General features: G+C 38.5%; 1 non-coding gene across 1 annotated transcript; it reads right to left on the reverse strand.

The window, feature by feature from the left end:
- Positions 1 to 6,404: 6,404 nt before the first annotated feature.
- LOC149067794 (U1 spliceosomal RNA) lies at positions 6,405 to 6,565 on the reverse strand. The gene has a single exon (XR_016195310.1). It is a non-coding gene; the product is annotated as a U1 spliceosomal RNA (small nuclear RNA).
- Between the last annotated feature and the right edge of the window lie 7,714 nt (positions 6,566 to 14,279).

The following is a 14,279-nucleotide window of genomic DNA, read 5'->3' on the forward strand; positions in this document are numbered from 1 at the left end:
CCACTTATGGCACACAACTTCAGACCAATAAGTTTACTGAGCAACTGGAGTAAAATCTTTGAAAAGATTGTCGCAAATAGACTTACACAATTCATCAATGAAAATCATTTAATTAGACCCGAACAGCACGGGTTTCGGCCTGATCACTCTTGTGTGACACAGCTGGTTAGAGTCTCAGAGTTCATAAATGAAGCTTTTAACAATTTTGATTTAGTGGCTGCGTCATTCTTAGACATAGCAAAAGCATTTGACCGTTGTGATTATGCTACATTGCTTTCCAAACTCATTGACTTAAATATGCCTCCGCATATGGTCATATTCTTCTATCACTATCTTTTAGGTCGAACTTTTCAAGTAAAAATTCAAAATACACTTTCTTCAATAAAACAAATTCATGCCTCTGTGCCTCAGGGCAGTGTGTTGGGGCCACAACTGTTCCTGCTATACATTAATGACATACCTTGTCCCCAAAATGGCATAATATCTTTATTTGCAGACGACTGTGCAGTTTTGTGCAGTAGCAGGGACGCAAATCAGGCCTCCAAAAATTTACAAGAAACCACGGATGAAATAGAATATTGGTGTGATCAATCTGCCATCCAACTGAATAGTGACAAATGCAAATTTTTATGGTTCACTAGACGTCGTAAAATACCGGACAGACGACTTCAAATTGGTACACAATCTTTAAGCCCTGTTAGACAAATAAAATACTTGGGCTGTATCCTCAACAAAAATCTATCTTTCTCTTCACACATTGATCATGTAATAAACAAATCTAATAGAATTATGGGTATGCTCAATCGCATCACATTTCCACAGGCAAAACTTTCATTAAAGAACAAAATTATTCTTTTTAAATCCATAATAAGACCTACTCTACTCTATGCTTCGCCAGCTTGGGCACATGCTTGTAAAACGAATATCAAAAAACTACAGACTATGCAGAACAAAATACTCAGAAGATTTGTTGGAGCCCCTTGGTTTGTTCGCGGAATATGTTGCGAAACAACGGGGTGGGTGGACTGGATACATCGTGTAAGTGAAATACACTAGTCACACAAGGAAACGCACGTCCTTCGTCATCACACTTTATTTACGGGAGACATTCTACTTAACATGTTGCCAAAGGGAGAACTACAATACTCTTCATGCTTTTGGCATAACCCGCCATTATAAAGGCTTCACATTTATATCGTAACACTCCTCCTTGCCAAAGCATGACGAAAGGAAAAATAACGTTGATGCGCTTCATCCTCCTTGCCGGCAGCTGGTTTGCTGCTGCTGCTGGACTTGCGGGTCTTTGGCTCATTCTCTTCCTTCTCGTCCTCTTCGGCACCGTTATCGACGTCGGATTCATAGTTCTTCGATTTCTTACCTTGGTGACCATCACCGTGTTTCTTGGACGGCAAAACTTCATCCTCTTCTTTCTCTCCAATACCATTTCTTCGTCCTCTTTTGTCTGCCGGCCTACGGCCTTTCGCTTCAGTAACTTTGATTCGTAATCTGAATCCGAACCGGTGTCGTCATCACTGTCCTCCTCCTCGTGTTCGGAACCTTCTTGCTCGTCATCTTTAGCTTTTGTCATCGTCGCCTTGCGCTCGCGATTTTTCGGACTGGCTTTCACGTCGGCGGTACCATCCTTGTCGGAGTCGTCGTCTTGGTCGCTTTCCTTGGCAGCTGCATTAGCGGGTCTCTCGCGCCTTTTCCGACTAGAGTTATCGTCGTTATCAGTCGTCTTCTTAGCCGATCTAGCTGCCCGACCACGTTTCCTGGTTATCGGTTTCTCTTCAACGACAGCGTCACTCACTTTGCCAGCTTCCTCAAGAGTCACTTGTTCTGCTTCTTCTTTTATAGCTGCTCTCCACATTTCTGCATCAGATGATTCCATCGCTTCTTCGACGGTGGCGGGATCCTCGATCCGAATATCAGCATTAAACTGCGCTTCATTGACAGCTTTGTATGACACTGGATTCCCATAAAAACTAGTACGTCTTCTTTGTCTCTTGCTTCTTCTAACATCTGGAGGTTGATTCGCAGTGGTTGTAGGCTGTTTCGAATGTCCAACCATTTGCTCTGCATGCTTCAAGTCGGGCAATGCATCCCTTAGAGAGGCTCCAGGAGGTGTCACTTGTACCTCTTGGTCATTTAGATTGACTATTAATTTACTTCCTTTCAACTGACAATCTGTTTGGCTCCTCCTGAATGGAAAAACAGTCTCATCAAACCTCACATTCTTACTGGGGAAAAATATGTCTTCGTCTACGTTCCACAACTTGTATCCCTTGCCTCCTTCAGGGTATCCAATGAAAACGCATTCTTGTGAGCGCTTTCCTAACTTTCCCTTTACTTGCGTTTTATTCATGTGCGCATACGCTTTGCAACCAAAAATTTTAAGATGACTAGTTTTGACAGGTCTTTTGGTCCAAAGTTCTTCGGGTATATCTCCCTGGATAGCTTCAGATGGGCATTTATTCCGCAAATAACTGGCGGTAACGACGGCATCTGCCCACAAGTTGTCTGGAACCTTCGAGTCTAGAAGAAGACATCTGGTCATGTCGAACAGGGTGTGATTCATTTTCTCGGCTACCCCATTCTGCTCTGGAGTTCTAGGGACCGTGAGCTGCCTCGATATTCCATTCTTGTTCAAAAAATCGTCAAATTCACGACTGATATATTCCCCTCCATTGTCGCTTCGTAGAGTAGCGATTTTAACTCCATGGAAATTTTCAACAGTCTTTTTGAACTCAATAAATTTCTCGAGGACTTGACATTTGGATTTCATAGGCTTCACTACTGCATACCTTGAGTAGTCGTCAACAAAAGTGACAATATACCTTGACCCTCCTTTAGATGTAGGCAAGATAGGTCCTGTGACATCACTATGAATGAGCTGAAGTGGCCTCGATGCACGTTTGGTCTCTCCTTTAGGGAAAGGAATTTTTCTCATCTTTCCAAGGACACAAGTAGAGCAAATATTTCCATCTTCCATTGCTTCTGCACAACTAATGACAGTGTCATCCTGCTTCATGAGCTTCTTCACTGCATTCAAATGAAAATGTCCTAAGCGTCGGTGGATAAGATCCTCATGCCTTGAGATATGCGCTTTATAAGTCCTCGCTTCTTCAACCTTATAAAGTCTCCCACTTCTATATGCAGTAAGGATTACTCTATTTCTTTCATTAGGATCCTTGACGATGGCCTTTTTCTGGCTATGTGTCCCCAAACACCACAGGAAAAACACCGAATTCTTCTCTCATTATTTCTGGAGTATCTCCCTGATTGTACGCGAGTTTTTCCTATATCGTCAGTTTTAAGAGCTCTATCACCCACAGCTACGCAATTCGTTTGCGTATAGTCACGCAGTAACTTCTTCTCTTCCACAATCAGACGCGATTTTACCATTTTTGTGGACAGTTCGTTCTCATCACGCTCCAAGTTCAGTATCAGACCTTCGTACTCTTTGGGTAGACCCATTAATATCACAAGAGCGACTTCTCTGTCAGTGAAACCATATCCACAGGACGCTACCTTTCGATGTAAGTCCATCAATCTTCCCAAGTATGCACTTACGCATTCGTCAGGCCTCATCGACACATTAAAAAAGTCTCTAAGAAGCTGCAGTGCGTGTAATAATCCGAACTTCGTGTGAATGTCCCTCAAGGATGCCCAAGCGTCCCTCGCTCTCGCACAGTCCGCGATATCGTCTAAAAAGTCGTCTTCGACCACTAAAAACAGAAACGTGAGGGCCCTTTCATTGGTTTTCCTCTCGTCCTCCCTCAGTTCTGGTCCGTATCCGGGTTCTATGGCATCCCAGCAGTCTTTCTGCACCAGTGCGGCGCGCGTTCGTATACTCCACGCGTTGTAATTGTCCCTATTGAGCTTTGGAATCTTCAATTCCTCCATCTCTGTTAGGCTTAGTTCCGCGCGTGTAGAATTTTTTTTTCAATCCTTTGTGAAATTAGATTTAACTTATCTACTTCCCACTTACCGATGAAACGTCTATCCAGGAGCCTTCGTGCTGATAACGTGTTGCGAAACAACGGGGTGGGTGGACTGGATACATCGTGTAAGTGAAATACACTAGTCACACAAGGAAACGCACGTCCTTCGTCATCACACTTTATTTACGGGAGACATTCTACTTAACATGTTGCCAAAGGGAGAACTACAATACTCTTCATGCTTTTGGCATAACCCGCCATTATAAAGGCTTCACATTTATATCGTAACAGAATAAACATCAGACAAGACTTGGACATACCTCACATATTCACATACATTAAGAAATTAAACAATGAACAATTCGAGCGAATGTTTAGTTCCCTATTCGAACATCTGAGGGAAATTGTTGACTATGATGCTGACTGCTTAAGGAAATATAGGAGGCCCAAACAAATTGGGCGCCTTACATGGGAGAATTTGTAAAGATGCTTTCTTCTACAAATCTCATTGTATACATACTATTTTAATACTTAAATTCTCTCATTCAATTGTATATACTCACATTACTTGCATACTATGTTATATCTATCCACTTTTGACATTTATTCGCATCTATTCGATTTGTATCTTCTCATTATTGAATTTTGTATATACACATATATTTCCCAATTGAACTTGACCTGCATATGATGTACATTTGAAAAAGGTGTAAAAAAAAAAGAGCGAGAAGACTCTTTTTGAATTTTGGATTGTTTTGCTACATAAAATTTGTCAATAGTAAATCCCCATTAATTTCTTATGCACTGAGTTGAAACAGAACTTTATTACCTGTATTGCATTTTTGATGTTACAGCTGGGGTTTTTGCGTCACGACTCCCATGTGATGTTTTTTCCCCCATTCCACTTCGAATATATGTTGCTAGCTGCAGATTGTGTGACCTGCTTCTGTGATGACATTTGCCTGCTTATAGCCAGATCATGACTTTTCATCAATTTGACCAGTTCTTTTTACATACACTGCACATTCATGCAAACACATATCTATCTCTAAACATGTACACATTTTCTTCTTCACAGGCCTTCTTGGCCAGTTTTTATGCCGGCAGTTGGCCCTCGCGGGCTGGGAATCGGCTTAAAGTTCAATTCTGGTCTGGACAGCTAAGACACCGGTTGAACGGCGAATTAAGTTCCATTCAGCTCAGCTCGCGGTAGGGGACGGTTGTGTATTTCTCTCGCTCCAATTTTGAGGTGAGTCACTTAAATTTGTGCGCTTATCATAATGGTTAGGTTTTGCCCCGCTGAAGGCGGCAATGTAGTTGATAAATTTGTGCATATTCGTGATAATTTTACCGAACTTTTGGGGGGGGATATTAGTGATTTTTTGGAAATAGTCGAACCCTGGCTAGTTTATTTTTTCGATAAACAAACGGATCTAGGAGCCCTCGAGGAGGCAGCATGTAATACGTCCGAATTTTTCGATACCCTTCTTGTAAAATATAGCGACTATGCGAATAGTGATGAGGATTTCAGAACCGAGAGAGCAGCTCCCTTCGTATCGGGACTGTGCGAGTTTTTTAAAAAGATCAAAGAAAACCCTTGTTGCCATATTATGGCCTTGTATTTTCGTAAATCACCCCAAATTGACAAATCTCCGGAAAGTATTGCTAAAAGGAAAAGACCCAATCTCTCGACAAAAAAACGACCGCATTCGCCATTGCTTCAGACGACAGTTCTTAGGACTCCATTGTAAGTTTCTATGAGCAAGATGCCCCCCCCCCCAGTCCACGCGCCGTTAAAACCCAAAACGGCTCGTTCCCTAGGGAACCACGGTAACCATAGTAAACGTTCGGAAAGTGACTGTTGAGACCCAAAAACAATTGTTGCCCTACGGTTTTTTGCCCCGCTCTGACGAAATTTTAAAGTAACCTATCGTTCAAGTCGGGTTCAATTTGGTATATATGCAAAATTTTACGACGATCGATCTAAAATTGTAGATTTGTATAGAGAACACACACACAAGTTGAAAATCAATTATATATATATGTATAGCGTCCAGATCTTATTTATGTTTCCATTTCTCGTGTTTCATATTGTTTTCTATGCTGGCGATTTTTTTCCCCCGTAATGTGTCTAACGGCCTTGGCGATTTTTGATAGGGTCGACGGACATGTTTGGCGCTAAATTCGCCAGGATGATATAATGTATATTCATATTATGAATTTGACATAATCATCGTGTCGTTCAAGTCTATCTCCGCCTATGATCACAAAATTCTACTTCAATGGTTCTCAACGCAGTTTCGACTCGCGGAACCCTTTCTGGTATATAATTTCTATGGCGTAGCCCCGTATATGGGCGTATTTTCTATTTATTAATCAAAGTTACCGATTTCAACTATTTCAAAGCGTATAAAAATTGGTAATTAGCCCTTCAATTAATTTTCTACTTGTTCCGATAAGGAGAGGTCAGCGCGAACGCTAACCCCGCTACCAATATTATGCGCCCCAAGCAATCGCAATTTGCGAATGTGGCGGGATTCAGCCAACCGAAGTGCAATGGAAGGCCTCGTCCCGGGAGAGCCGCCTTCTTGATCACGGCATCTCCAGCGCCAGGTAAGTATGCTCGGATTTGGTTTGCACAATTACTCGTACACTATTACCGTAATCAATTTTTAACGGATGATTTTTTTTTTTCTAGAATAATATCGTTAATATGGTTTCGAATAAACTTTTGTCGATTTGCTCAGCATTTTGCAGATTTCGAGAAAAAAAAAGAAAATTGGGATTTTACCACAATATATAAATAATTTTTATGATCCTTTCTCACAGTTGGCTCGTTTACTTTCTTATGTGTAGATGGCGCTGAGTACGCTTGTGAACTTCCCATCTGATCTTTAGGAACATGTATTTATTATGAGTTTTATTAAAATAGAGTCCTTTTTTTTGTCTCTGTAGTCGGTTTTTCTCATTGGGGGGTCTTGGGTCAATTTTAACCTAGATGGAATCGTATTTTGTTTAAAATGCCTTTGTTTTTCCATTGTAATTCATTGTAAAGAGAGGGGTATTTACGTATTTTATTAGTGAGAAATAACTCTAGAACAAAAAAGGACCTAAGATATTTGAAATAATATTTTCCCTCAACGAAATTTAGAGGAGTAAAATTGAATTTTGATGCGTGAATCACGTATCTAGATGCGTATTGGTGACACTGATGTGGACTACTTTAATAATAATAATTCTCCGTGATGGAATGAGGAATAATTTATACTTTGCCAAAGCATTCCAAGTGTTATCACAATTTATGCAATCATTTATCAATGGAGACTAAAATAAATTTGAATAATTTTTTTAAGAATTAAGTCTGCATTGATACTTTTCTTTCTTAAAGTTTACACGATTTTATATTCCCTACAATTAAGACATTATCCTTAGACATTATCAAAGTTATCTTAAAATGTGCACATATTTTTATTCTTGTAATGCCTTTTCTGTAATAAATTTTTAATACGAAAACTACCATTGGCTTACGCCAGGGAAAGGGGGTTGGAGCTGAGATTATGGCGTCCATTGGATACAGCAGGCCGACGCATGCGATATCTTTTCTTTTTTTTTCAATACATATATCCAGTGGCAATAAGAGAAATCACCGTCTTCATCGACGTCGCAAGCCTCGTGCAGAGGCCTTGTTCTATAGGTGGTGTTGGTTAGGGTGCCCAGATAAGCGCCCGCAAAACTGGGACAAATCCCGGAAATCGTTGTTAAAAACCGAGGCATTCATTAATAATAACCGGGACATTTTCAAAACTCTCATTTGGTGAGCATTACAATGTAAAATTGCAAACTCACAATGTATTACGGAAATATTACCACAGTACTTCTGCTCAGAGGCGAGAAAACTAGTAAAACGCCGGGATGGGAGCCATGGTTGTCAGATGTCCCGTATGGACGTGATTGAAGAGCGTATGCCGTGAAGGGTGAGATGCGTTACATTATATACTCATAGATTACTAAGGAGGAAACTTAAGTGTTCTTAGTCTCATATTATAATGTTTATGCTGCTATGAACAGCCGACCTTGGGTATACGAACTTAATGATTCGTTCCGGAAATCCGTTCGTAAACCGAATTGTTCAGAAACCGAAATAGTTCCCCCAGGACTGCAACTTGGGGGGAACAGGCGGGTCTCGTGCCCCGGGCGCTGGACTCGAGGGGGCAAAAATTCCATTCTGAAACCTCTCCTTCAACATTACGAGGGGGCGTAAAAATGCACGCTGGCCCCGGTTGACCAAGCATCTAGTTGCAGCTCTGGTCCTCCCACTAAGAACGAATGTATTATTGATTAATTCGTTCCAAGGGTTCCGAATTTTAGCGTGAACTTTTTCACAGCAGTGCTTTACGCTCAAGCGCATAACATGAAACCGATTGAAATCATTGGATTAACACTGAAACGCTTTTCGCAAGAAAAGACAATCCTAACCTTACAAGATAACGCACTTATATCCCGTATCGAACCAAAGATGGGGGGGGGGGCGCATGTCTGGTTTCTTTAATATCATCTATACGCTCAGTGTCACAGCCCACGAAATTTCTCTGCCTGCAAAACAATCTGGATACAATTCCTTTGAAACTGAATTGATATTTCTATAAGTCACTTGCTGCCAATCGGTATAATCAATAAGCATACTGCCAATAAAAGCTATGAGAAATGTAGTATATACAGTTGCCCCCCTCCCTTTATTTCATTCCCTCGTTACCTACAACTTCGAATTAAAAAAAATGTACGAAATATTCTGATTATACTTATATCAGTAAGAAACGGCATACCATATAACAAATGTTATTACACATTATTATTGTACGGAACATCGAAAAGAATAATTTTTTTCTCATCGGACTCATATATTGGTAGGTATCCCCTTTGCAATCTAGAAATATTAATGACTCTTGAATACAATGGTTCAAAATGAGTTCGGCGTCCTTTGGTTTCATAAAATATTAACAAGACAAAAATATAACAGTGATGTAATAAATTCCTACCATAACATCTAACGTAGCTAAAATTGGAAAAATATCGAAAATAATTCCATTTCATTGTACTCAAGGAAAAAACCGGGACAAACAGGCGTCCAGACAGGGCGAAAAATAGCGAAAAACCGGGACATCTGGCCACCCTAGATAGGGTAGTAAAATCAGGTTCGTTAGCCGAAACGCAATTTCATATAGATTTCTATGGGGAAAATCGTTTAATTCGTTTCAGGTACTGCTTTTAAAATACCAAGTAGAGCGCCACAAAAACACAGAAACTGACCGAAGGCTGAAATGAACAGCTTTAAATTTTGAGAAATTACAACAGGGGCGGCTCGAGCTTACTTGCCGCCCGGGTGCGAAGCCTCATATGCTGCCCCTAAAGGCGACCCTGGTGGGAGGCTCACAGGGCTTCAGTGTCAAGGGGACCTCTAGATCAGTGTTTCTCAACCTCCGGGCCGCGACCCAGCACCGGGCCGTAAGACTAGTAGCAGTGGCGTCGGAGCCGGGGGTGCTGTGGGTGCTCGAGCACCCACACTCTCTTGTAGAACGGGGCAGAGCACCCACAGAATTGATTCAGGAATAAAAACCTCCAATATAGATTTCTGATTTTTTTTCTCCGTAAGTATCGAACACGAAGAAAAAAAAAAAAAAATTAAAGGACAAACTGCCTGTTTTTCCTCTCTATGAGTCTTGAATCTTGCTGGAGTCCCCGCTGCCATCACAATTGATAGAGCCTTTAGGCGCTGATACAGCAAGCATTTTACTGTAGTGTTTCCCCCCCCCCTCCCCCCGCTTTTTCACATTTCTGCTTGTGCCCCTTTCCCTGTTTTTCCTAAGGGATGGAGGGTATCCAGATGCATATGTTTTGGTGTGGTGTCAGAACCCGGGGGTGCTGCTGCTGCTGTGTTTTGCAGTAAACAAAAACCTAACAAAAAATGAAAAATCTTTTTTTCTTCATCCTATACCTCTTGTTCTGTCCTGTTGCTCTACTTATCCAGTGGTTATTCCCACGGCTTCAGGCACCTACGATGGGTATTTTTGGAGCCCACACACGTTTTTTTTTACGATTCTGTCCACGCAGGCAGGGGCACAACTAGGGGGAACCAGGAGGAGCGTCAAATCCATTCTTTAACTTGAGTCATTGATATACTACTCCACCAAACACCAACTCTGGTTATATGGCTATATTGCAATTTACTGCAAATTTAATTAGATGGGTTGGAAATGAAAGCGCTGTTTATCAGCGGTCTAAGTCGAGCTCGTTAGGGGAAAATATCTTATTTATATCCTCTTTCGGGTTTGAACCAGGGACAGAAACCTTCACTGTGGTAGAAGAGCATCTTACCACCCGTGCGTAAATCATTGATATATTGCTGAATATTACTAATGTTGTAGATTTCAATTAATGATTCTGCCAAAGCAGAAATTCTGTCATTTTTAACAGGGGTGTCGGAAGTGTTTCTAAACTGTGGGTCTTTAATTTTATATGGGAAATTTTAATTTCTGTATCAATTCTGGGGGTGCTCGGATCCATGCCACAAATTACTATGGGTGCTTGAGCACCCCCGGCTCCGACTCCACTGGTTTTTAAGGCTATTTGGGGTGAATGTGGACTATTTTGTGTTTATTTATTTTTCATTTTCTTTGCTTGAGGGTTGAACAAGTAGAGTAGTCATTAAAAACTTCTGCTTGGTTGGGGGGAAAAAAAATTGTATTTACTTTTCATGGTCTTGGGCATGTAACTAACATTCATTATTCAAAATTATGGTGCATATTTTGTTTGTAGGTGAAACACAAAGTTTGTGCAACAAACAGTTGGATGCACAGGCCTGTTCTAGGTCTACAGCATACAATTGTCCTCTGTATTTTAGGGCATGCAGAGGCATAAACGATATTTACAATGCTCAGCAAAGAGCTAGAAACGGAAATGCTTCATTTGCCAAAAACTATTACACTGCGCAGAACACAGGAAAATAATTCCAGCATTAATGAAAGAAATAATTTAAGCATTAATGAAAGCAATTATTCCAGAAGTAATAAAGGAAATAATTCCTGAATTAATGAAAGAAAATTCAAGAAATAATGAAGGAAAATTCCAGAATCAATGAAGGAAAATCCAGAATTGATGAAAGAAATGATTCCAGTATTAATGAAATTCAGCATTAACGAAAGTGATAATTCCAGAATTAGTGAGACATAATTTCAGAATCAATGAAAGTAATAATTCCAGCATTAATGAAAGAAATAATTTTAGCGTTAATGAAAGAAATAATTTTAGCGTTAATGAAAGAAATAATTTTAGCGTTAATGAAAGAAATTATTCTAGAATCAATGTAAGAGATAATTTCAGCATTGATAAAAGTGATAATTGTAAAATTAATGAAAGATAATTCCAGAATGAAGGAAAGAGAAAATTCCAAAATTAATGAAAGAGACAATTCCAGAATGAAAGAAAGAGATAATTCCAGAATGAAGGGAAGAGATAATTCCAGAATGAAGGAAAGAGATAATTCCAGAATGAAGGGAAGAGATAATTCCAGAATGAAGGAAAGAGATAATTCCAGAATGAAGGGAAGAGATAATTCCAGAATGAAGGGAAGAGATAATTCCAGAATGAAGGGAAGAGATAATTCCAGAATGAAGGAAAGAGATAATTCCAGAATGAAGGGAAGAGATAATTCCAGAATGAAGGAAAGAGATAATTCCAGAATGAAGGGAAGAGATAATTCCAGAATGAAGGGAAGAGATAATTCCAGAATGAAGGGAAGAGATAATTCCAGAATGAAGGAAAGAGATAATTCCAGAATGAAGGTAAGAGATAATTCCAGAATGAAGGAAAGAGATAATTCCAGAATGAAGGGAAGAGATAATTCCAGAATGAAGGAAAGAGATAATTCCAGAATGAAGGAAAGAGATAATTCCAGAATGAAGGAAAGAGATAATTCCAGAATGAAGGAAAGAGATAATTCCAGAATGAAGGGAAGAGATAATTCCAGAATGAAGGGAAGAGAAAATTCCAGAATGAAGGGAAGAGATAATTCCAGAATGAAGGAAAGAGATAATTCCAGAATGAAGGGAAGAGAAAATTCCAAAATTAATGAAAGAGACAATTCCAGAATTAATTAATTTATTTATTTATTTATTTATTATATACAAACCTGTGCAAGGCCAGTAGGCTCTAACTCCACAGGTGCACTATTCAAACAATCAATAAAATTGGAAAGAGACGGCAGGGAACATCAGTACACATTCATACACACGAATATATGCAAAGAGAAAAATGCATAAAAGATGACGCCAATAAAAAAAAAAATAAAAAATCCCCGAACACAAAACAACAATAAAATAAACATGTTTACACAATAAAATTCAATATATAAATCAGAATAAAATACATGTATATATATATATATATATATTTAAAAAAACACAAAAAAAAAATAAACAAACAAATAAAAAATCATCACATGTAATTCCGAATTGAAATAATCAATAGAACTGATGGAAAAAAAAAAGTTATATAAATAAAACAAGCATATATGCACCAATAAAACCCGACATGAACTAAAATGCATAGCACATTAAAAATGTTGAAAGATCAGAAGCGTTGAGAGAGTGACAGATGATGTAGATGAACATACGAGATCTGGTGCTAATTTGTTCCATACTCTTCCAACTCGGCATCGGAAGTTATAAAAATTTAGCATTGTTCCTGGCAGTTGGAATTTTTATTAATGAGATATAATTCCAGAATTAATGAGATATAATTCCAGAATTAATGAGATATAATTCCAGAATTAATGAGATATAATTCCAGAATCCATGAGTTCAGAATCAATGAGATATAATTTCAGAATTAATGAGATATAATTCCAGAATTAATGAGATATAATTCCAGAATTAATGAGATATAATTCCAGAATCCATGAGTTCAGAATCAATGAGATATAATTCCAGAATTAATGAGATATAATTCCAGAATTAATGAGATATAGTTCCAGAATTAATGAGATATAATTCCAGAATCCATGAGTTCAGAATCAATGAGATATAATTTCAGAATCAATGAGATATAATTTCAGAATCAATGAAAGAAATAATTGCAGCATTAATAAAAGAAATAATTTCAGAATCAATGAAAGAAATAATTGCAGCATTAATAAAAGAAATAATTTCAGAATCAATGAAAGAAATAATTCCAGCATTGATAAAAGAAATAATTTCATAATTAATGAAAGAAATAATTTCCTCATTAATGAAAGAAATAATTTCAGAATCAATGAAAGAAATAATTTCATCATTAATGAAAGAAATAATTTCATCATTAATGAAAGAAATAATTTCATCATTAATGAAAGAAATAATTTCAGCATTAATGAAAGAAACAAATCCAGAATTAATGGAAGCAATTATTCCAGAAGTAATGAAAGAAATAATAATTAATAAAGGAAATAATTTCCGGAATTAATGAAAGAAAATAATTTCAAGAATTAATGAAAGAAAATTCAAGAAATAATGAGGGAAATTTTCAGGATTAATGGAGGGAAATCCAGAATTGATGAAGGAAAATTCAATTGGTAAAAGAAATGATTCCACATTAATGAAAGAAATGATTCCAGTATTAATGAAATAAATAATCTAATCTTTTTTCACCTTTAGATGAGAGTTCCCTATCCTTTTTTAAATCTTTGAAACGCAATATTTAGAGACCGAACTGTACATTTCTATGGGCAAACGAGCTTTGTTTTCACGGAGTCACGTAGTTTCCTTGCATTTGATGGCGCTGCAGTCGAGGCGGCGGCATGCTTGCTCCCTTCGGTAATATATGCTCGAGGCAAGCCTCAGAATCTCTGTCGTCTGCTTCTCTGCAGGTCACTTGTTTTGAACGTCTCCTTGCGTCTTGAAAAAATAACTGAACTGGAAGTTGGAACTGCCAGTTCAGTTTGTGAGCTTGGCTTGTAGGGAACCGAACAAACCGTCTGTCGTCTGCTCATTTGAGAGGATCTTTGTTTTGGACGTCTCCTTATGCTCAGATGAAATAAGTGAGCTTCCAGTTTAAATTTCCAGTTTAGTTTATGAGCTTTGTTTGTGAGGAACTGAGTGGAATAAGGAATATAGTTTTTTTTCCTTTAAAGTTCATCATCACCACGTGAGTAACTTTTAAATTTGACATTAGATGGCAGCACATTACTATAGAGTGGAATGTGGGGAAAATTCACTTTTTACGATCTTATCTGGCGTCTGCAGGTGTAAGTGACTGACCGTATGAGTGAACAAGTAAGTAAATGAATGAAAGAGTGAGTGAGTA

Source organism: Pholcus phalangioides, unplaced genomic scaffold, assembly GCF_987345545.1.
Source record: "Pholcus phalangioides strain wild (caught in Gottingen) unplaced genomic scaffold, Ppha-v1.0 ptg000028l_1, whole genome shotgun sequence".
NCBI classification, from domain to species: Eukaryota; Metazoa; Arthropoda; class Arachnida; order Araneae; family Pholcidae; genus Pholcus; species Pholcus phalangioides.